Source organism: Acomys minous (assembly GCF_964271855.1).
Source record: "Acomys minous genome assembly, chromosome: 5".
In the NCBI taxonomy this organism is placed as follows: Eukaryota; Metazoa; Chordata; class Mammalia; order Rodentia; family Muridae; genus Acomys; species Acomys minous.
The window spans coordinates 13,583,846-13,607,006 of record NC_140494.1 but is presented as its reverse complement, the minus strand read 5'-3'; the positions used below and the strand labels follow the sequence as shown (position 1 = coordinate 13,607,006).

Genomic DNA, 23,161 nt, shown 5'->3' with positions numbered 1-23,161 from the left:
CTGGCCCTGGCTTGAGCTTCTGAAACCTCAGAGCCCACCCCCAGTGACGCACTTCCTCCAACAAGGCCACACCTCCTAATGCCACTCCCTAAGCATTCAAATATATGAGTCTATGGATGCCATTCTTACTCAGACCACCAGAAATAGAGATGTTCAACAAATCCTGTTGGTTGTTCAGTCATAGTCCCTGAGTGAGTGCAGAGAATAGTCCTCTCCTCTCTCCTTCATTTCTGAGCAAGTGAGAAATAGGAAAAAACACAAAAGAAGAGAAAGTCTATGGAGAAGAAAACATTTCTTTTCCAGCTGATAAGGATACAGTTGAAAGTGTGGTGGATCTGTCAGGGAACTGCTCACAACAGGCTCTAGCTTTTTGTAGGTTTAGAAGCATCTCAACTCAAAATGAGTTGGCCATCAGCCTGTCCCTTTCACACCTTATCTTTTCTGGAATCTTTAGCTCTTCTCCTTCTAACAGTGATGTGTTCTTGGGAATTACTGAAACAAATCACCACAATTGGTCATTTGAACTACAAAAATGTCTTGTCTTAGCTGGAGAGATGGCTCAGCAGTTAAGAGCACTGACTGTTCTTCCAGAGGACCGGGGTTCACAACCCCACCCTGTGGCGCACAACCATCTGTAAACTCTAGTTCCCAAGGCTCCGATGCCCTCCCTCACTTCCATGGGCAGTGCACCACGTAGTACACAGACCAACCTGCATGTAAAATAAAATAAAAATGAATCTTTAAGGGCTGGAGAGATGGCTCAGTGGTTAAGAGCACTGCCTGCTCTTCCAAAGGACCTGGGTTCAATTCCCAGCACCCACATGGCAGCTCATAACTGTTTGTAACACCAAGATCTGACACCCTCACACCAATGCACGTAAGTTAAAATTAAATAAAATATTTTTTTAAAAAAGTCTTGTCTTACAGTTCTGGGTGTTGAGTGTGATCGATGACTTTGCTTGATCAAAAGACACCCTAGGGTATTTCTGTGACATGAAGATGTGCCCAGAGATAATTAGGTCATAGGTGCTCTGACATAAAGAATGTTTTCGTCCACTGATGGTCCATGATAAATTGTTAAGATTAGGTGCAGCTGTGGGAAGCAGGGCCTGGTTAGCAGAAGTAGGCCACTGGAGGCTATGTCCTGCCCTACCCTGTGCTGTCATGGGTCTTCTCTGCTTCCTGCCTGGCATGAGGTGAGCAGCCTCCTCCCCTGTTTGCATTCACTACCAGGGATGTTTTCTGCCTCACCAGGGGCCCAGAAACCCAAAGTAAGTGACTGCAGACTGAAACCAGAAGCAAAATCAATTATTCCTCTTTTATGTTGTTAGTGGCAAGCGTTCTGTTACAGAGATCCTAACACCAATTGACTTATTAGCTCTCTGATGTCAAGGTGTTGTCAGGGCAAGCTGTTTCCTTCTGTGTTCTAGGCTTCTCCTGTGGCTGCTGGCTCCTTGTCTCATACACGAATCATCTTTGTGAGGGCTGGAGAGATGGCTCAATGGTTAAGAGCACTGGCTGCTCTTCCAGAGGTCCTGAGTTCAATTCCCAGCAACTACATGGTGGCTCACAACCATCTATAATGTGGTCTAATGCCCTCTTCTGCCATGCAAGTGTACATGCAGGCAGAGTACTGTATACATAATAAATAAATAAATAAATATTTTAAAATAGAATCATCTTTGTGCACTAGGCTGCCAGGGCATGTGCTACTGTGTCCAGATTTCTTGGTTTATTAGGATAATTACTGGTCCGTAGATTAGGAGCCCACCTTAACAAACTGTGACTTTTTGGGGAGCACACTTAGACGAGGTGTGGGGGGCTCAGACTGTGAATGCACTAGACTCCACTGAGATGGTTAAGAATAGAAGAGATGTTATTGTCAGGCAGTATCTAGTCTTCCATGGCGTCTCCTTGGAGGATTCCTTCCTACCTTATGTCTTAGGGTTTCATTGCTGTGAAGAGACACCATGAACAAGGCAACTCTAATGAAAGAAAACATTTAACTGGGGCTGGCTTACAGTTTCAGAGGTTTAGCCCAGTATTGCCATGGCAGGAAGCATGGCAGCGTGCAGGCAGACATGGGTGCTGGAGAAGGAGCTGAGAGCTCTGCATCTTGATCTTCAGGCAGCAGGAGACTGTGTGCCATACTGGGCTTAGCTTGAGCATAGGAAGCCCCAAAGCCTGCCCCCACAGTGACACACCTCCTCCAACAAGACCACACCTCCTAATAGTGCCACTCCCTATAGGCCAAGCACTCAAACACATGAGTCTACAGGGGCCATGCCTATTCAAACCACCACACCTTCCTTCCTTCTTTCCTTTCTGCCTCCCTTCTTTTCTTTCTTTCTTCCTTCTTTCCCTTTCTTCCTGAACTTGGACTTACTATGTAGCCTAGGCTTGCCTTGAACTCAAGATCTCCCTGGCTCTCCCAAGTGTTGGAATTGTGCATTGGAAGTCTGCCATCATACCTGCAAAGAGTCCTGTACTATTAAAAGTGGGGACCTTATATTTTTGTTTGTGAGCCTAGCGTTTAACGGCTGAGCCAGGCTGCAAACTGTCTCTGTCATTTTTTTCGTTTTGGAAGCTGATAACCTGCACTTCCAGTTTACTCAGGTAATTAATTTTTATTCCTTCTCAAGTCTCTGATGGGGTTGAAGACCAGATAGTTTAGTTTTATAATTAAGCATAGTTGTTTAGGGGTTAAGATGTTTTTAGGTCTAGATAGATGTTTTACGTTGATAGGGATGAGATAGAGTAGATATTGATTTACATTCAGAATTTTAGACTCACCAAGATAGAAAAGATGTTTTCTTCAAGGTTGCCAAACTCAAATAGCCAAAACACTATGAATGTAACAGTTATATAATTCCCGATTGCTTCATGGTTCTTTTTGCTGTATGTAGCTTATTGTATTTATATATAATAATATAAATGTATATGTAAAAAAGGGAAAAAGGTGTGGGCTTTGGCAGCACCCACCACCTGAACTACAGCTCACCTCTCTTTTGAGTTTCACACTGCTGTGCCCAGCTGCTTCCTTGGGGTTGCTACTGTATTGGCTAATGGGTGACTCAAATGTCACTGTACAAAAGACCTCTGATCATGTCTGTGTTTAACAAAGCTTGAATGCCCCCTCCTTTCCAGCACCTCTGCTGCTTATTTGACTGTCTTCAGACCTCAGTGAGCTGAACACTTTGCCCTACTTGGCTAAAAGCTAATGTAGCTCCTCTAGGCCGTGCTCACTCGCTATGACTTCATTCTGCCTGCTTCTTCCATAGCACTTTTCTCTATGCCATAAGATAACATGGCTGCCTTCCATCTCGGTTTCTTTCTGTGTATCTCTGTCTCTATGTGTCTCTGCCCCCCAAGAGCTGTGACTACAGGTGTTCACCATGACCGTGTGTTTATGAGGTCCTGGGGATCAAACTGAGGGATTTTTTTTGCATTCTAGGAGTTTTCTAGTCCAGTATGTGGCCCACTGGCTCTAGATAAGAAATGTTACTTCTATCCATGTTTTGGGCTATCTGCTAAATAATATTGTTCTTGGTAAAATTTTCAATAGTCAAAAAGCTCTTTAGCAAATCTAATGTAATGCACAGGAAATAATTCTCAGCTCAGGTCATAGTATTAATCAGAGTTCTCAGAGCAGCAGAAATTATAGGATGAATTTCTATATATCTATAGAAAAGGGACTTACTAGATGACTTACAGGCTGTGGTCCAGCTAATCCAACAATGGGTACCTATGAATGGAAGGTTTGAGAATCTGGAAGTTTCTCAGCCCTCAAGGCTGGATGTCTCAGCTTCCTTTTTTCATGTCTGTACATAGGCCTCCAGTAGAAGGTGTTGCCCAGATGAAAGGCGGGGCTTCCTGCCTCAAGATCCGGACTAAAGGTGAGTGTTTTCCTATCCAAAGATTCAGATTAGAAATGGATCTACCTGATTCAATTTAAGCAAAAGTCTCTCACAGTTGTGCTTTCCATTTTTTGATTTAAGTAATTCCATATGTAGCCAAGTTGACACCCAAGAACAGCCATCAGAAGTCCTGACTATAGAACTTTTTGCACAGACTGGATGCCCTGGGATGTTCTCTCAGAGGAGGCAGGGACTCCATTGTATTGTGACGCATATTAAGATCTGTGAGCCAATGAGGTAGACTATAGGTGTGCTATAGTCACAGTAGATGTGCTAAGTGGAGGATGAGCCAGGACAGCCCATGCTTCTGGCTTCCAGTGAGTGAGGTGACGAAAGGTGCAGGAAATAGGGGCAGCAGGATAAATCAGGTAAACAGGTCAGACACCGACACCATTCAGAGCTCACTGGGGAGCCCCGGGAGCCAGACCGCTGGATGAATGTCTGAGCCATAAGGAGGGTCCCAGGCAGACCGTCTTCTGGGCGAGACTCCCAGCTAGCCAGTCCCACCACAGGCATTTTTGTATCCTGAGAGAAATGGCAGCTGAGTCGTTTGCTTCAGGGAGGTGAGTGGGAGCGATTTCCCTCCTCACTGTGCTCAGGGACGTAGTGGTTTTCCTCTAACAGTTTACTTGTTTGCTCTCAAGGATGTGATATTTCTATTCCTGGGCTGTTTTGCTCCTGTTCTCCTGTCCATTTCTCTCAGAGCCGGGCAGGGGACAGTCCATTGCTGGACTAAGGTCTTGGGGCATACTCTAAGGCAGATAGGCTTGGGTCTGAAGTTTGGGCCAGTTTTGCCTCCAGAGCCAGCTTCTGAGTGAACTTAAGCCACACATGATGCTTTATTAATATAATGTATAGTAACATGTCTTACGGTTCCCCAGAAACACGGGACCAATAGGAGAAAGAGAGGAGGGAGGGAGAGAAAGAGACGGTGAATGTGAACGAGCCAGGGATGTCTAAGGTTTCTATGAGGTCAGCAGGCTAGAATTTTAGGTAGGAGTTACTATTGATGTCTGGAATCCAAATCCCACAGGCAAGAAACTGAGGCACAGGGTTTCTCTGATGCAGTCTAGGTGACAAGAAATTCCACTTACCTAGGGAAACTGCTGGCTTTACTCTTAAGGCTTTCAAGTGAAAGGCCCCATCCACAACATGAAGAGTCACATGCTTCCGGCAGAACACCAGGCACATCTAGAGCATGCCTTCACTTCCTGCAGAACACTAGGCACATCTAGAGCATGCCTTCACTCCTGCAGAACACTAGGCACATCTAGAGCATGCCTTCACTTCCTGCAGAACGCCAGGCACATCTAGAGCATGCCTTCACTTCCTGCAGAACACCAGGCACATCCAGGGCATGCCTTCACTTCCTGCAGAACACCAGTCACATCTAGAGCATGCCTTCACTTCTTGCAGAACACCAGGCACATCTAGAGCATGCCTTCACTTCCTGCAGAACGCCAGGCACATCTAGAGCATGCCTTCACTCCTGCAGAACACCAGGCACATCTAGAGCATGCATTCACTTCCTGCAGAACACCAGGCACATCCAGAGCATGCATTCACTTCCTGCAGAACACCAGGCACATCCAGGGCATGCCTTCACTTCCTTCAGAACACCAGGCACATCCAGGGCATGCCTTCACTTCCTGCAGAACACCAGGCACATCCAGGGCATGCCTTCACTTCCTGCAGAACACCAGGCACATCCAGGGCATGCCTTCATGAAAGGCCTCTCCAACAATGTTTGTCCAAGTGCTGGGAATCCTAGCCTGGCCAAGTTAATGCCTACAGCTATGTCATACTAGGAAGAGCTATTAACTTTTAATTTTTTTAAGGGTTACTGAGGGTTTGAGAAGTCAAGTTTGAAGTCAGCCTGGCTTACATGTCAAGGCCCTGGCCTCAAAGATGATGATGATGATGATGATGATGATGATGATTATTTTTAATTTGAAGAAACATAAAACATTTGAAAAGGCGTGTGGAGCAGCTGGCGTTTCTCCAACCTCAGCCTGTTTCACAGTGGGCGCTTAAGCAAGGCCATGCTCTTACCTGCCTCCCTTCTCCACAGCACTGTCACTAATTTATGCTTAGTTTTTCTTGCTAGTGTTTCCTCTCTGGTTCTGTGCAGACCCCATACATTAGATGCGCGCAGAGGCTCCCAGTTAGAATTTTCTGTACTTGTTTTGAGACTGTCCTGTCCAGCAGGACCAGTAATTACGGGGTCGCGAGGGGAGCCATACCTGAGGGATGGGACGAGAAAGAGAGAGCTGAGACCAAGTAGCGTTCCTATCAAGGTCTGTTTATTGAATCAAAAGCAAGAGCTTATATGGGGTGGAGGCAGGGGCTAAGCAGCAGGGGTGGGGGCCCGAGAATGCCTCCAGATGATGCCGTCAGGGGAACATCCTGTGGTTCATCTCGGAACAATTCCTATCTTATCTCAGCTAACTATCTCTCGGTCCGAGCTAACCTGCTAAACAGCATCTGCAAAGGTTGAAAGGAGGAAGGTATGCAGAGGTTGAAAGGAGGAAGTTAGCTTTGGAATGGGGCATCAGTATTTTGCCATTAGACTTTTTTAGCCTTGAATAACCCTGGGTTGGCTCCGGACAAGACTCCATCCTCCTGCCTCAGCTGCCAGAGGGCTGGCATTACACAAGAAATCTCTCTTTTCAGTAAGATCACAGCTCATACCCACCACAGGTCTGTGTTTCATCATCTCCCATCATAACTTCTGCCCTCTTGGAGCCCAGCTTCCACCTCACGAAAAAGCCTGTTTAGTTTGAGGAGGAGTGAGGTCATGACGGGGAGAACCAGAGGCCCAAGCAAAGGCTGACACCAGCTGTTTGCATCCTGAGTAGTGTCTCCATGGGTGTTCTGGCCAGCTGAGCTCCCAGTAGAACCCAGGAGCATTAGTGACCACGATCCAGAAGAGCTGGTGAGCTAAGGCCAGTTTAACCCACAGCATCATCGGAGGTGATGGAACAGGGCTGGGGATGTGGCTCAGTGCTTGATTGTGTGCGTGAAGGCGTGGGCTCGATCCCCAGCCTTGTGTAAACCCATAAGTCCAGCAGTAGGGAGGTAGTGGCAGAAGGACCAGGTGGTCAAGTTCATCCTCAGCTGCATATTTGCTTCATCATCTCCCGTGGTCCATATTGATCACGATGGCATTCAAAAGCCACAGACCAAAAGAAACACGTGTTACAGTTCCAACTGTGTCCCTGGACCCTATGCTGGATGCTGAGGATGGAATGGTGGCAAGACGTGACTTCCAGCCTCCGTAGTGAGCTGACTTGCCTGAGGCCCTAAAACAAAAGTGCTTTGTGAAACTCAGAGGGGATTGGGCGAGATAACTTCAGATAACTTCGGGATGTGCTCAGGGAGTTGCAGATTTGAGATGAGGCCACACACAGCCCTGTTTCAGCAGGAAACACTTTGCTCACATTAGTTCCGGGCATTCCGGGCGGATTCCCGGGTCATCAGCTCTGATTTGCTCAGACTGTCTTTGTCCAGCAGATGGCGCCAAATGACTGGCTGTAGCCAAGTGGCAGCTCTTCTCTGGAAAAACCACAGCACGCCTATGCAAGGTCAGCATTTTAAAGGAAAGCAGTCTTATTGTCAGTACACGACCTTTTAATTAGCTCCATGATACTACATAAGTATCAAAATTAAAAAAAAAAACAGACAAGGAAGTGACCTCTTTTCCTAGGATTATGGAATCATGGGAACAGAAGTCAGAAAGTACTTCAGTAAAACAGTACCCCAGTACAGACTGGCATAGGGAACTCCCGTGAGTGTACATACATGCATGTGTGTGTTCATGCATTTTGACTCTACACACATATAGATGTGTATATGTGAGTGTACACATGTGTTCATGTGTATATATGTGAGTGTATGTGTGAATATATGTGGGTAGGCGTGCACATGTGTCAGTGTATGAGTGTATGTGACTAGGTACATATGGTCACATATGAGTGTACTCATGTGGAATGTGTGATCATATGTGTATGAATGTGATGACTATGAGCATATGTATGTACAAGTGTGTGAGTGTGTATGTATACATGTATGTGTATGTCCACGTGTGAATGTATGCACATATAATTTTACGTTTAAGAAAAATTAAGTGGTGAGGAATGGAAGCAATGATGTGTTTTTAAAGGGCAAAGGTAAAATCGTTGATTACTCCTGAGGCGGTGGAACCTAGGGGAATGGAGCCTAAAAACGAGACAGACTGAAGTCTCAAGCAACCGCAACTTAATTCAGAGTGCCCGACAATTTATACTCTGAGGGTTCAGAAGAGTCACGTGAGTAAGGTTAAAATCACAGGGACAAGCCGCATGAGGATAGAACATGTTTTTCCACACAGGCATATAAACGAGGAACAGCGGCTGTTGTAAGGAATAATCTGGCTCAAACTCACTCCTATCGGCTCTACCTGCGAGGGGCATGAAGGCTCAGGCCACGGACAGATCTGTGTTTGGAAGAAGCAGGTCACAAGACTCTTGTTGTCTTTTCTTGGAGTTTTCTCACAAGAACTCAGATTTCTCCACACAGGACTCCATTCTTGGACTGTGTTCTGACATACAGAATTAGAAGAACTTCCAAATAAAATTAAAACATTGGAGGTGTGTGTGCGTGTGTGTGCGTGCATGCGCGTGCGCCACCCAAGTGAATATGACAGCCAAGTTTTGATATAAAAGCATTAATTAGAAGTCCCAAAGAAATTATTCAAACCTGTTTCTTTCAAGCCGTTCAGATGAATATTGTGTAAGTGGAAGATGGATGTGGGGCACCAGCTCATGCTGTGGAACTGGTCATTTCAGGAGACTCACATCCTGTGCTCCTTGAGTCTGGGACTGGCCGCGCCAGCAGGGACCGGCTAGAGAAGGTGGCCTGACACAGGCAACTCATTGCTCAGTTGGGCTCCCGTTCTCTTAGTCAAGCCTTTACACCTTCTCATTAAAGTAAAGTTTGGGAGTCAGGCACCGCAGTGCACGCGGAGTAGAGGCAAGGAGGACAAGAGTCAAGGCCAGCCGGGGCTGTATAGCGACACCTTGCCTCAAAGGCAGAAAAGTTGTCAGCTGATAAAGTGGAGAATAGGGTGCCACACAGTGCTATCTGCTGTGGATGAGGGTCCCAAGGCCAAGATAAGAAGCCACTTCTGGGGACTGGAGGTGGGACCTAGCTTACCCTGCCTGAAGTCCGCACTTGCGTGTACGCAGGCGCGCAGGCGCGCAGATGCGCACGCATGCACGCACTGCCAAAGGGAGTACTGTAGGAATATATTTGCTTGTTTTGGTAGGTCTCTGCTTCGTTTTGTTTTAATTTTTGTTTTCTTTTAGATAGGGTCTCAGGTAATGTAGGAGGCCTCAGGACTTGCTCTGCAATCGAGAAGATGACTTTGAGTTCCTGATCCTCCTGCCTCCACTTTTCTCAAGTGCTGGGTTTCAGAATGTGCCCGCGATGCCCTGACGCTGCAGGGCGGTTGAAGGGAGTCACGTGAACACAGACTAGCGTGGCCGAGGCACGAGCATTGGTCTGTGGTTGCTGTGGGATGTGCTCTGGGCTGACTGATGATGAGCGAGAAGTAAGTTATTAGAGACCACGGAGAAGAATTAGCTTTCCGTTTTACTTTCAAAGCACGAGCGTGGTTAATATCCTTTAGCCTACACTAAAGATAGCGGGCAGCAAAGCCCGGCGAGGGATTACAGCTCTAATCTCATTAAACACCTTCAGAGGAGAAATGAAGGTGAGAAGCCTGACTCAGCAAAATCAACTTTTCTTTGCTCGAAAAAAAAAAATTCTTTTTATGTGCATGACTATTTTGCCTGCATGCAAGCAAAGCTTGTGGAGGTCAAAAGACAGCGTGGGATCCCTGTAGACTGGGGTTACAGATGGTTGCACGCCGCCATGTGGGTTCTGGGAACTGAATCCCGGTCCTCTGCAAGAGCAATAAGTGCTCTTAACTGTCAGAGCATCTCTTAAGCCGCCATGCTTTTCTTTTAAATTAAGAGAATCCATTTGGAGTCAGTATTGAAAAGCAAAGCTGGAGGCTCAGGAAATGGTTCTGTGGTTCAATTTCCAGCATCCACACGGTGGCTTACAACAATCTGCATTCTAGGTCCAGAAGATCCGGTACACTCTTGCTTGCCAGGCATCCAGGTGGTGCACAGACACACATGCAGGCAAACACCCGAATACATGAAACACACTGCTTTTAATTAGGAGGGAGCGTCGATGGGGGGGGGGTCAACTTATATCCTCTTTATCTTTATCACAGAACTACATCTGTCTCGTCCAGTGACTTCCGAAAAGCTAAAATTTTGACAGTAAGAAACACAAAGAGTTTAAACAGATACAACCGCAGACCATCATTAGGGCTGCTTGAGATCGAAGGGAGGTGGATTAGTGTAATTAAAAACCACTTCCCATTTTAACACTTCCTATTTTAAAAGAGGGAGGGTGGATTTGGCTTCCTTTCAGAGCTGTAAGTCTACCCTGGCGGAGAGGGCGTGGCCAACAAGCAGTTCACAGACTGACAACAGGAAACAGGAAAAAGAACGGAAGCAGGCATGACTAGGGCAACACAGCCTCCAAAGACTGGGGCCTAGTTCCTCCTCTAGGCCCCGCCTCCTACTTTTCATCATTTTCCATGATTAGGTCAGAATCCTAGACACACCCAGAGGCAGACCTCACTAATCCCAGGTTGACAATCAGGATTTGGCATCACATTAAGTAAGAGAAATCTGAGTCTCGTCCTTCTTCCCCAGACACCCCCTACCCCCCACTCCCCCGTCATTCCCTGCCCCCATCCTACAGAGCATCCACTCCAGAATATCTAATGACGTAGGTATGTCCTAGAGTCCCCACCACGCTTCACAGAGGTGGCGTAGTCCAGTGGGTAGAGCAGACTTTGGAGTCTCGCGATTGGGTTTTTAATCTCAGGTCTATCTTGTTTATGTGTAATAATATAAATATATATAAATAAAATATATATAATTCATTAACTATACTTGAAAATAAAATAATATATTCTGCCCATGAGGGGCAAATCAGTAAGCAGCACCCCTTGATGACCTTGGTATCAGTTCCTGCCTCTAGGATCATAAAAAGAAAGGTTTTCAAATGCCTAAAAAGCACCATAACTTCCTTTCATTTCTAATTGTTTGATTTCTTGAAAGTGTCATCACATTTCATCCTCATAACCGCCCATGAGACAGTCACTCTTTTGAAAAGCCAGGGTAGCCTAGAAGCTGAGATCCTCCTGCTCCGGCCTCAGCTGGGGTTACAAGTGTACACATCACACTCGCCACCAGAATATTACGTAGACGTAGAAAGTTCCCCACTCAGCTTTACTGACGTGACGGAGGTTTTCAGGCTTGAGGGACTGAGCCAATAAATATTTACTTCTCATCGGTGTTATAGCACAGGGGAGGTGTTCTGAGGAGGGTGATAAGTTCATGTACAAAAGTCACTGATCTGGCTACTGAGATATGTATACACACACATACATACACACATTTATTTTTAAGTAAAAAACACTGAAGAAGGTCCTATCACCTTTAATATTTGGCTTCAAAGCTATCTTGATGCCAACACCCAGATGGTAGGAGAAATGAGCGGAGGAGAGAGGAGAGAGGGGCTCTCCCAAGGTTAGCACCACACACTGGGACGTGGTGTGTACCAGCAGTCTGCCTGCACCCAACTCTGATGGTCAGTTACTTGCCTGACACACCTTCCCTGCTTCCCCACTTCTAACTATGTTTCCTGTGTCTCAGTTCTCTGTCCTCTTACGTGGCCTAACAATAGTTCTCTTCAGAGAGGGTGTGAGAATTGATGTCTTTGTCTGGGAAGCTGTAACAAAATACCACAGACTGGCTGGTTTACAAATAACCATGATTTATTTCTTATGATGCTGGAGGCTGAGGAGCCCAGGATCAAGTCACTGGCAGGCTTGGTGAGCTGAGGGTGCCTCCTTACTGTGCCTTCACATGGTGAAGGGCCAGGAGCTCCTACCAACCCTGTCCAGGAGGGCTGCACAACTCTTTTTTCTTTCTATTATATCTTTTTTTTTTTTTTACATTGCTCAAACAACCAGCAATTTATTCTCTCATGACCACGAAGCCAAAGGTGTGAACTCAAGGTCAGGACAGGAATGGCTTCTTTGTTGTTGTTGTTGTTGTTTTTTAAAATTTACTATCTTTTTTTATTGATAATATTCATATTACATCTCAATTGTTATCCCATCCCTTGTATTCTCCCATTCCTCCCTCCCTCCCACTTTCCCCCTCCTCCCCTCCCCTATGACTGTGACTGAGGGGGACCTCCTCCACCTGTATATGATGCTAGGATATCAGGTCTCTTCTTGGTAGCCTGGTACCCTTCCTCTGAGTGCCACCAGGGGCACTCATCCAGGGGAAGTGGTCAAATATGGGGCACCAGAGTTCATGTGAAAGTCAGTCCCCACTTTCCATTTAACTGTGGAGAATGTCCTGTTTATTGGCTGGATCTGGGTAGGGGTTTGATGCTTACTGCACACATTGTCCTTGGTTGGTACCATATCTGCCTGCACAAGTCTTGATCTAGCCATTTTAAAAAGCAGAGGCCTTGTCTCCTAATGGCATCACAGTGGTGGTTTTTTTGTTTTTTGTGGGAGTGGGAGCACAGATGTTAAGAACATACATCTGATACATGTACATCAACCAGCACATTTTTGACTCACAGCTGATACTCAGTAGTTGATTAACTATTGATTATGATTAATTATAGGACTTCATCAGCCATACCAAGATAGAGACCCTACCCTCTTGCCACCAACCGGCAGTCAATCAGCAGGTTCTGTCTCTCTAAATCGTGAGCGCACATTCAGAATATCTTAAGTGGCAGATGTTTTAGATATGAAAAACATAACCTAGGGATTCAGTTTTTTTTTAAAAGAAAACAAATTAGCTGGGCAGATGGCACATGCCTTTAATACCAATAGTTGGGAGGTAGAGGCAGGCAGATCTCTATGAGTTTGAGGCCATCCTGGTCTGCTAAGTGAGTCCAGGACAGCCAGGGCTACACAGAGAAACCCTGTCTTGGAAAAACCAACAACAACAAAAAACACCAAAAAACAAAAACCAACCAAACAAACAAAAAACTAAACAAACAAAAAAAAGAAAGAAAAAGAAAACAAACAAACAAAAAGACCCCCCCCCCCCCGGAAAAAACCAAACCAAAACCAAAACAAAACAAAAAAACCCAACAAAACGCATTCCCAGAGGGATCCAGTATGTTCATTTGGCTTCAACTGTCATCTTGAAATGGGTTATATATGACTTGTTTACAACTCGCAGCTGAAAAGGTCTGGAAAAGCCATCCTGTCCTATCACCTGAAGACTGAGGTGAGGTAGGGCTAGATCTAGATCTTTCCATCCTGGCCAAGCATTCCACTATCCAACGGAGTAACGTAGCTGCATTTCTACAGATGACCGTTCACACAGTCTTCTTGACTCTCACCCCGTGTTTGCCTGCTAGTTGATCCCCACAGACAACAAACAAAAACTAAACAACCTGTGTCACGGCATTTTGGTGGTGCCCTAGTTATGGCTTCTAATGCTGCGATAAAACATCAAGATCCAAGGCAACCTTGTACTTCCAGGTGTACTTCCAGTCCATCACCGAGAGGGGGCGCAGGGCAGGCACTCAGGCAGGGCGGGAGCCTCGAGGCAGGAACCATAGCAGAAGGCCTGGAGGAGTGAGTGCTGCGTGTCGGTGGCCTGCCCCCTGTGGCTTGCTCAGTCTTCTCTGTTTTTACCACCCAGGACCACCTGCCCAAGGATGGTACCACTTCTGTGGTCTGGGCCTGTCCGCATTAATCAATTAGTTTAAAAAGGCCCTGAAGATTAGCCTACAGTCTTGCTGCCTTGATGGAGGAAAAGGTTCCTTTTTCCAAATAACTCTAGCTTGTGTCAGGCTGGTTTCTGTTAAAAGGGAAAAAGCAGCTGTGTGGATGGATGTCTGTGGTTTGAGAGTACCACCACCGTCTGATTGTCCAACCTGGTTATTCTGAGCCTCGGGTGCAGAACAACCCACTGTCTGCTTCTTTTTCTGAGCAGCAGATGGCGCTGTGTACAAGCGTAACCAGTCTTTTAACTCACCTACACCTTCATCCTCCCAGGGCTGACTGCTCCTGAATATCCTGAGCCCAGTGCAGCAGGCACAGTGTGCAGTTTACAGTGGGTAGTCATGGAACTGACTTCCTGTCTTTCCTGGGTCCACAGCTGGAGCACATATCAGGGTTTTCAGCTTTAAACTTGGCTTAATGACCAAGCTGTGCCATGAAATACGAAAAGAAGCGATATATGCAACTTCCAGACTTGGCCTTAAAACAACAAGGGCAACAACAACCCCCAAAACTCACTGTATTTCTCCTCTGTGCTGTGGAGATCAAGGGCTGAAGAGGGTGGAGATGCCACCACCCTGAGTCCTAGAAGGCTTCCCAGAGCCTAGTGCCCTCAGGGACTTAGACATATAGTAGGCTGCTACGTGTTAGGCTGCAAATTTAAGGTTTTTTTGCAGTAATTACTCAAAGCTAATGGCTACAAACATGAGCTGATAAGACCCCAATGGACCCCGCAATAGGGCAATCCCGGCTTCCTAAGATAGGAAATTCTCCCTCTGCATTAGACTCTGAACAGGAAGAGGCTGTTTCTGTTAAGGGAATTTGAAAGGTGTTGCTGTTGTTGTTTGTTTCTTTGCTTTCCAAGACAGTAGTTCTCTGTGTAGTCAGGCTGGTGTTAACTTCCGTCCTCTTGCCCTCTGAGTGCTGGGATTACAGGGATGTGCCACTACCTTGTTTTGTTTTTAAGGGGTCATGTGTAGCCCAGAATGGCCTTGAACTTGTTACCTAGGGCTTCATGTATGCTTGACAAGTGCATACCAATTTAGTAATATACTACAACCCATTTCATTAAAAAAACAAAAGATCCATTTTTATTTATTTGGCAGTGCAGGAACCCAGGCCCGGTGCATGCTGGGGAAGTGTTCTATTGCTTAGCTGCACCCCCAGCCCTCTGCCAGTGTGTATTTTAAAGGCATCATCTCCCTCGTTGCTCAGCAGGCGAAGAGCTGGATCTACAGACCTGTCTTGTCTGTAGATTAGAAGGCAGGAGGCTGGCAAGGAAAACGCAAATTGGCCCAGGATAAACACACACACATACACACACACACACACACACACACACACACACACACACACACAGACACAGACACACGCACGAGAAAGAGAGAGAGAGAGAGAGAGAGAGAGAGAGAGAGAGAGAGACAGACAGACAGACAGACAGACAGACAGACAGACAGACAGACAGACACTGTATTTCATGGCCATGTTTGTTAGTTAGGAAGACCAATAAGCCGCCAAGCATTTTGGAATAGAATGAATCAACAAAAACAAAAGTCCTGTAATGATCACAGTGGGCACGTATTCTATCTGGAACCTGAATACACGCAGCCCTGGCTTCTATTGTCCTTTTGGGAACAATAGGGGGAAAAGCCTTTTCTGTAGCCCCATCTTCAAATTTAACTTTCCTATGTGTGTGTTTCATTTAATTTCAGTAAGAAGCCATAACTACTCCCCTCCCCCCCCCCCACTGACTCACTGTCCTCAAACTTGTAATCCTCCTGCTTCAGCATCCCAAGTGCTGAGATTCCAAACATGGCCAACCACGCCCAACAAATCCTCAAGACAATTCTAAGTGCAAAATACAGTGTTAACTATAGGCTCAGTGCACAGTGTCATACACCAGATCTTTTTGTGCCTGTTTTTTAAGTCTAAGCGGCACTTAGCACATTATCAGCACATATAAGTGAATCATAGATAAACGCCCATGGTGCTTAGGGTGTAGCTCAGTGGTGCAGTGCAGTGCTAAGGGTGTGGCTCAGTGGTGCAGTGCAGTGCAAAGGGTGTGGCTCAGTGGTGCAGGGCAGTGCAGTGCTAAGGGTGTGGCTCAGTGGTATAGTGCAGTGTTAAGGGTGTGGCTCAGTGGTGCAGGGCAGTGCAGTGCTAAGGGTGTGGCTCAGTGGTATAGTGCAGTGCTAAGGGTGTGGCTCAGTAGTGCAGTACAGTGATAAGGGTGTGGCTCAGAGGTACCGTGCAAGCATAGGATCCCAGAATCCATACCTGGAGCCATCACCAGAACAAAGAAGGACTGCACAGGAAAGGCGCAGTCTAGTCAGGAGAGCATCAGACACAACCTGGGGACTACATAGCCCCAGTAGTTGGCATCTCCAGGCTCTCTCTGAGGTCCCTCCTGCTTGGGCGAGCAGCTCCATATACATCTTCTGCAGGAGGCACCCAGGGACAGGAGTCCCTACCCACTCCCTGCCATGTGGTGCAGACATCCATTCTGCTTTAACTAGTCCGAGCAGAACTGTTCAGCTCCATTTCCCATTGAGAACTGACCCTCTCGGACTGACAGTCCATCTTCTGCTATCCTCCTCGACTTGTCCCTTTACCTGTAGGTCTGGGGCACTGACACCACACCTCCTTTCTGCTCACTCTTTCCAGCAGCCTCCCTCTCTTTATTATCTCAGCCTCACCCCACCCCACCTCATCCCTTCAGGATATTAGAAGTTCATCAGTAGATCGGTGTCTACCCGAATGGCACTGTCACCCTAAGTTTGAAGGAAGAATAACATCATCATAGCTGATATGGAGACATTAGGCACCCTGTATTTCACACTGTAACGTTAGAGGCGCTCAGTGGCCCCTTGGGGTTGGTGTATATTATTATTATTATTATTATTATTATTATTATTATTATTATTATTATTATTCATTTTGTTTTTCAAGATAGGGTTTCTCTGTGTAGCCTTGGCTGTCCTGGACTCACTTTGTAGACCAGGCTGGCCTCGAACTCACAGCGATCCACCTGCCTCTGCCTCGCGAGTGCTGGGATTAAAGGCATGGGCCACCACCGCCCAGCATGATGTACAATTTTAGAGGCAAGATAACTGAGACAGAGTTCAGTATTGGACCTGGGAGCTACACACAGTGGCCCACCAGCAACTAGTGCTTGGGTCTGTCTGCCATACTCTGTTTGTCTTGGGGCAGGTCCTCAAGTAGTCTAGGCTGACCTTGAACTCACTATGTTGATCTTAAACTACTGACCCCAGTGATGGCATTACAGGAATGTGCTGCTGGGCATCAAACTCGGGGCTTCATGTACGATAGGCAAGCAGTCTACCAGTTGAACTAGATCCTTGACCACACCTCCAGCCACCACACGGGAGGGCTATTCATTCCTGAATAGCACTTGCCTGGTGAGAAGTGATCTTCTTCCTTTCCCTGGCAAGCCAGCTAAGGAGCGGGATGTGACCAAAATAAACAGAAAAAGAATAAAGTATGGGTCAGAAAGACTTGGATCTCATTTAGGACAGAATCAGAATGTTAACTCAGAGAAGCCTTAACATCTTGCAGAACTACCTAACCTTTTCATATTGCAATATAATATAATATCTACTGTGCTGGACCACAGCCATAGCTATCCTGGGACCCATGTGGTCCATGGTCCACAGGCTGGACACAGCTGACTTTGAGTCTAGTGTGTTGTCACATCCACTGATTACTCTGGCCACTGTTCTCAAAGCCCACTTATGACCCCTGCATTCAGTCCTTTCACATATGTAGCCCGTTTAACCATTTAAGCACCAGCACCCTCCCCTACAGCGTTGGCTCTCAACCCGTGGCTTGAGACCATCAGAAAACACATATTTCCAATGGTCTTAGGAACTGAGACGCCGCTCGGTAGCAAAATTGCTCTTATGAAGTAGCAGTGGAAATAAACTTATGGTTGGGGGTTCCTAAGATCTTGACCCAGGTTGAGAACCTACGACTTGATTTCCTGCAACCTGCAGGCTTCACAGACTAACAGGGAAAAGGGAAGCCTTCCTTCTGATGTGCATCCATAAGACTCTTGACAGCGCAGACACAGTCACAGGCTGGAGGCTGGAAACCTTCAAATCTGTACCTATGGCCATAACAGAGTGTGCCCTGAGCCTCCAGCCCAGGTGAACACCAGGCAGCAGCTGCCGCCACAGGAAACCCCCAGGACAGATGTATGCTACGCTGTGTGTCTGGATCAGAAATACCCATGAGCCCTTCTTGCCATGCCTACTTCTTCTTCCAACTCCTACTTCCTCTTTAGAGAGGAAGGAGGGAAAAGCATGGCTCCTTTCTCTCAGGAAACCAATCAGCAGAAGCATGCTGGGAAATCAGCTGCAGCCAGATGCTCTTCACACCTGGGATCGCTTTTAATCACTGCATTAATGCATCTGCTCTCCCAACAGATCCTCTGCCAAGTCCGTGGTATAGATTTCAGGCTTCCGAGGCACTTTCTCCATGACCTGGAGTTCTAAGGGCTTGGCCCTGTCACATTTCCGCAGCTAAACTCCCACTTCGACTGTAAGGATTGTATTCTCCTTCCTCTACTTTTGTTTTCCTTTGCAGAAGGATTTACAAAACATTCTCCCAGACATCTCAACTATTAAAACAAAAACAAAAACAAAAAACCGAACTAGATTTGATTCTTTATCTTACTCTTCCAACTGTTCTCGTTTGCCTGCCTTGGCTGGGGGAGGCTTATAAATATTCATAAGTTATTTTCTAGCTTCACAGGTGAGGACAGAGGTTTCCACAGAGGGGCCTTTGGTTCTGTCAATTCTATAGCTCTCAATAGGTGAAAAGAGAGGCACAGGCAGCTGTGCTTAGAGCTTCCTGTATGGGGAAAAAAAAAAAGCAGGCTCCTGCAGGCTCTTCTCCCCACAACCTTTCTCCCAACAGGTAGCAACTGATTTGTGTGAAATTTAAGTACCAGCCATGGTTAGAGAATCTAATTTCATTTCTTTGTTAAACAAAGTGTACAAGAAGAATGTATAGACAATTGGTTAACTTGTAATTTACAGCCTTGCTGGTGAATAAAAGGAAAGTAGAGGTACGTGTGTGTGTGTGTGTGTGTGTGTGTGTGTGTGTGTGTGTGCACATGACATGTGTGGGATATACGTGTTGTAAATGCACATGCATGTGCATTGAATGTGGAGGCTATAGGGTAACTTTGGGTGTTGCTCTTTAGATGCTACTCACCCATCTTCTTCCCTTCCTCTTCTTTCTCCTCCTCTTCCTCCTCCTTCTCCTCTTCCTCCTCCTCTTCCTCCTCTTCCTCCTGCTCCTTCTTCTCCTCTTCCTCCTTCTCCTCCACTTCCTCCCCCTCCTCTTCTTCCTCCTCTTCCTCCTCCTCCTTCCTCATTTGGAGACAGGATCTCTTCACTGACTTGCGCTTGCGCAGTAGCCTGTTCCAGCTGACCAGCAAGCCCCTAGGACTCAACACCAGGAATTTCAGGTGTAACCCCCCAGAATGACTGGGTTTTTAATGTGGGATTTGATGATCTCACTTAGGTCACCACACTTGCACAGCAAACACAAAACAAACACTGGGCTATTTCTCTAGCCTGCAGGGCCTTATTTTTGCACATGTTCATGTCCCGTATTATATACCAACGCAGGAGACTTGACCCTCATTCCCACGCAGTAAACAACTTAGGAGGTCTTGCTCCCCAACTGTGACGCTGGAAATTAGTACACTCATCTCCATTAGTATGCAGCCAAACTCTTTGAGTTTTGCAATGAAAAATGGAAAATTCAAACCAGATGATTAAAAAAAAAATCGCACAGTTTTGGGTATAATGAAAGACAGGCGTATACCCTTAGATGCAACCTCTCTCTCCCTCTCTATTACACACACACACACACACACACACACACACACACACACACACACACCTCTACATATGCACACTCCACTCATATGTATTTCAAATTTCATTTTACATTTAAAGATAGTACCCTCTTGGCTGGTTCCATACTGCCAAACGGCAAGGAAACTTGTAAGGATAGCCAGGGAACCGCCATGTTGACCTTGCACTTGAGGATTAGTACAAACAGTTAGGGGAAGCATCTTGTTACATTCCATGGAGAGAAGACCAGGGAGACAAACTCACTCAGGTCTTAGTCCCTCTGAGAGCTGAGAGGTAGCCACACTTGCCATGAATAGGCCTGTATGCAAGGCATAAGAGATTCAGCGTGGAGCTAGGGATTCTTCATGGGAGGTAGGGGAAGGACTGAGGTAATCTGACATCTGCATTGAACAAAGCTAAGCTCCTATGCCTAGCTTTAAACAGGCAGATTTATTGTGACTCTCTAAAAGAAAGGAAAATAACAGGTGTGCTTTTGAATCCACTGGCTTCGAGAGCTCCTAGCCCTGGGATTCTGACATTTGGGAGGGTGCTGTGCTGGCTCTAGCCTGGCCCGGAGATGTCAGAGCAGCCCCGCTGTCTGGCCCTTCACTCCATTGAGATTCAGGTCCTATAGTAGATTCCACGACCTTCCGATTTGGGTACCTGGATCCTTAGGAATCTGTGATGACCTTGTAGGGGTACACAGGCTTAGGGACTTGTTATTCATTTATTTACTTATTTTACTCTTTTCTAAAATAGTCCTCCTGAGCACTGGATGGCAGGGAGCTGTTAGACCTTTTAATAACCACACCATAGATACAAGCCGCATCCCTCACGTCACCAGCCAGCATTGCTTCAGGGGACTAGCACTCTGGGAAGCCAGACCAAGACCATTTTTTTTTTAAACAGAGAAAAGGAATGATCTATTGATGGAGCAATAAATCTTTTTGCAACCCAAGAGATTTCTGATTTTCCACTTTCATGAAATTTGAGACAAGACCTAATCCAGTTGCTAGAGAATTCAATCATTAAGTAATTTTGATGATAGATCAACTCATCAGAAGCAGCTTGTGTGATGAGTGCTTCGGTGCTGAAATCCGTTGCACTATAATTTGCCCATTTCCGTGAAGACGGCCTCATGGTACTTGTAACAAGGATGACAATGATAATTGCAAAGTAGGGATAAAGTCATGAAAACCTGTCTGTTTTGGGAAGAGGTCTTAGGGACAGTGTTTTTCTCCAATATAGGTCTACATTTTGTGTTTAATGATTACTTATAGAAGTATATATTTATGCTGTCTTGATAAGTTGCTTATTAATAGTAACTCACAAGAATTCATCCCACAAACATCACCTTCAACCCCAAAGGCAGTAAGAAATTAAAAATTAATTCCATCTATATTCATATTTCTATTTGCTACTTATGGTCGAGCAGTTCAAGAATTACAAGGTGGCACACACCTTGTAATCCCAGAAATCAGGAGTCATAGGCTGTCAGATCTCTCTGAGTTTGAGGTCAGCCTAGCTTACATAGTGCGTTCCATGACAGTCATAGCTACATAGAGAAACCCTGTCTCAAAAAACAAAACAACAACAACAACAACAACAACAACAACAACAACAACAGCAACAACAAAGAAAGATGAGCTTATGTATATATAAATGACTTATTTTATATAAAAAATGTATGGCATTAAATGTTTATAGGAGTTATTTGTTTACTTACCTAATTTGAGACAGTATATCATGATATAGCCTAGGCTGCCTTTGAGCCACAGAATGGAGGGTGACCTTGAACTCCTGAACCTCCTGACTCTATCGCCCAAGTGCACTCATGCACCATCACACCTGACTTTTACAGGAAACATCTGAAAACTTGTATTTGCTTTATTTATTTAATTTACTTTAAAGATTTTATGCATGCAGCAAATGAGTGCTAGAGGTCATAGTGGGTGTCTTTCTCTTTTGCTCTTCACCCCAGCTTTTGAGGAAGATCTTTCCTTGAACTCAGAGCTTACCAGCTGTACAGGACCAGCAGGCTAGCACACTCCCGGGACCCTCTTTTCTCTGCCTGCTGAGCTCAGGATCACAGGCACATGCTACCAATCTTGGCATTTTATGTGGTCCTGGGGACAGCCGAACTCAAGTCTTTGTGTTTAAATGGCAAACACCTTCATCACTAAGCCATTGTCTCAGCCCAGGGAGTTTTATTTTTAATAAAATATTCTGTGTTGCCAGCTCACCAGAAGTTATCTCCTTGGCAACCATGTACAGTTATGAAGAAGCATTTTAGGTATTAACTTAAAAGATACGCAAAGCCATATAACTTTAAAAAGTGCTTTTGAGAGGAAACCAAACAAGGAGCTGAAGGTGACCGCCTCTAACACCACATGAGGAGAACCAAAACGCGAAGGCATAAAACGGGAGAGCTCTGTCAGAGGCTGCAAGGTTTGACCCACATGAGGCTCTGAGCCCTTCTGACATGTCCTTCATATTTCATGATCAACCTTTTGGACTGGACCCTGGGACAATTTTCTGGTTTTTCAGTGTGTCCCCCAAAAACATGTGTTATAAACTTCAGCCTAATGCAGCCTAATAGAATACTTGGAGGTGGTACTTTTTTCATTAATTAATTAATTAACTTTACATCCTGATTGAAGTGTCCCCTCCCTCCTCTTCTTCCAGTACCTCCCTCTTAACCCTCCATGAAAGGGTTAACTCCCACCCATCCTTTGTCTTCCTGCCATAGGATGATTATTAGCAAGTGAGCCATCACTGGAGTGGCAGCCCCTTCACCTGAGACTTCCAAGTCTCTCCACTTACAAACCAACACATTTCGATGCCTTATAAATTACCGAGCCTCAGGCATTTTGCTACAGCAGCACATTATTGATTTGAACAGACCACATCATGGAAACTATGCTGAGGGTAGGATTCTGGACTCCAAGCTTGCTGCATCAAGTCTTAGAGAGTTTTAGTAGAAAGCTCCAAGTTAGTCCTGGTTCCCAAGTGCTAGCCTATGGCACCACCCTTAGCAATGACCTGTAAATGGTAATTTTCAAAGTGCTTTTCTCTGTCTATTGTTGGCTACATTTTTCACCTCAACCTGCTGTGACAGATGAAAAAAATGGAGCTCAGAAGATGCAGGTGATTTGTCTACAATTACACAGCAAGACACGGCAGCATTAATGTTCAGATCCAGTTCACTGGTGTTCAAGCTCCGTTTTAGCCGCAGCAGGTTCCAAGGAGTCTAGTGTAGTCCAAAGCCAAAGGAAACCAACTTGTATCTTCTAGTCTGGGTGGCCCCATCAACACCTAGTGAGCCCGGTCTCTGGGATGGCATTGGGTGTTCCTCGTCTCTTTGTCTGATGCCAGACCGCTCTTTCTGCAATCCTCTATCAAGGTTTTCTGCCAGACACTTGGAGTAGGCTCCCAGACAGCAAGGGGGAAATAAACATACATGGATA

At 45.8% G+C, this 23,161-nt stretch overlaps 1 long non-coding RNA gene across 1 annotated transcript; it reads left to right on the top strand.

Annotated features, from left to right (window-relative positions):
- Positions 1-2,366: 2,366 nt before the first annotated feature.
- On the top strand, positions 2,367-18,467 carry LOC311597441. Its single transcript, XR_014779236.1, has 3 exons — positions 2,367-2,616; positions 3,832-3,896; positions 18,252-18,467. It is a non-coding gene; the product is annotated as an uncharacterized lncRNA (long non-coding RNA).
- Positions 18,468-23,161: the final 4,694 nt, after the last annotated feature.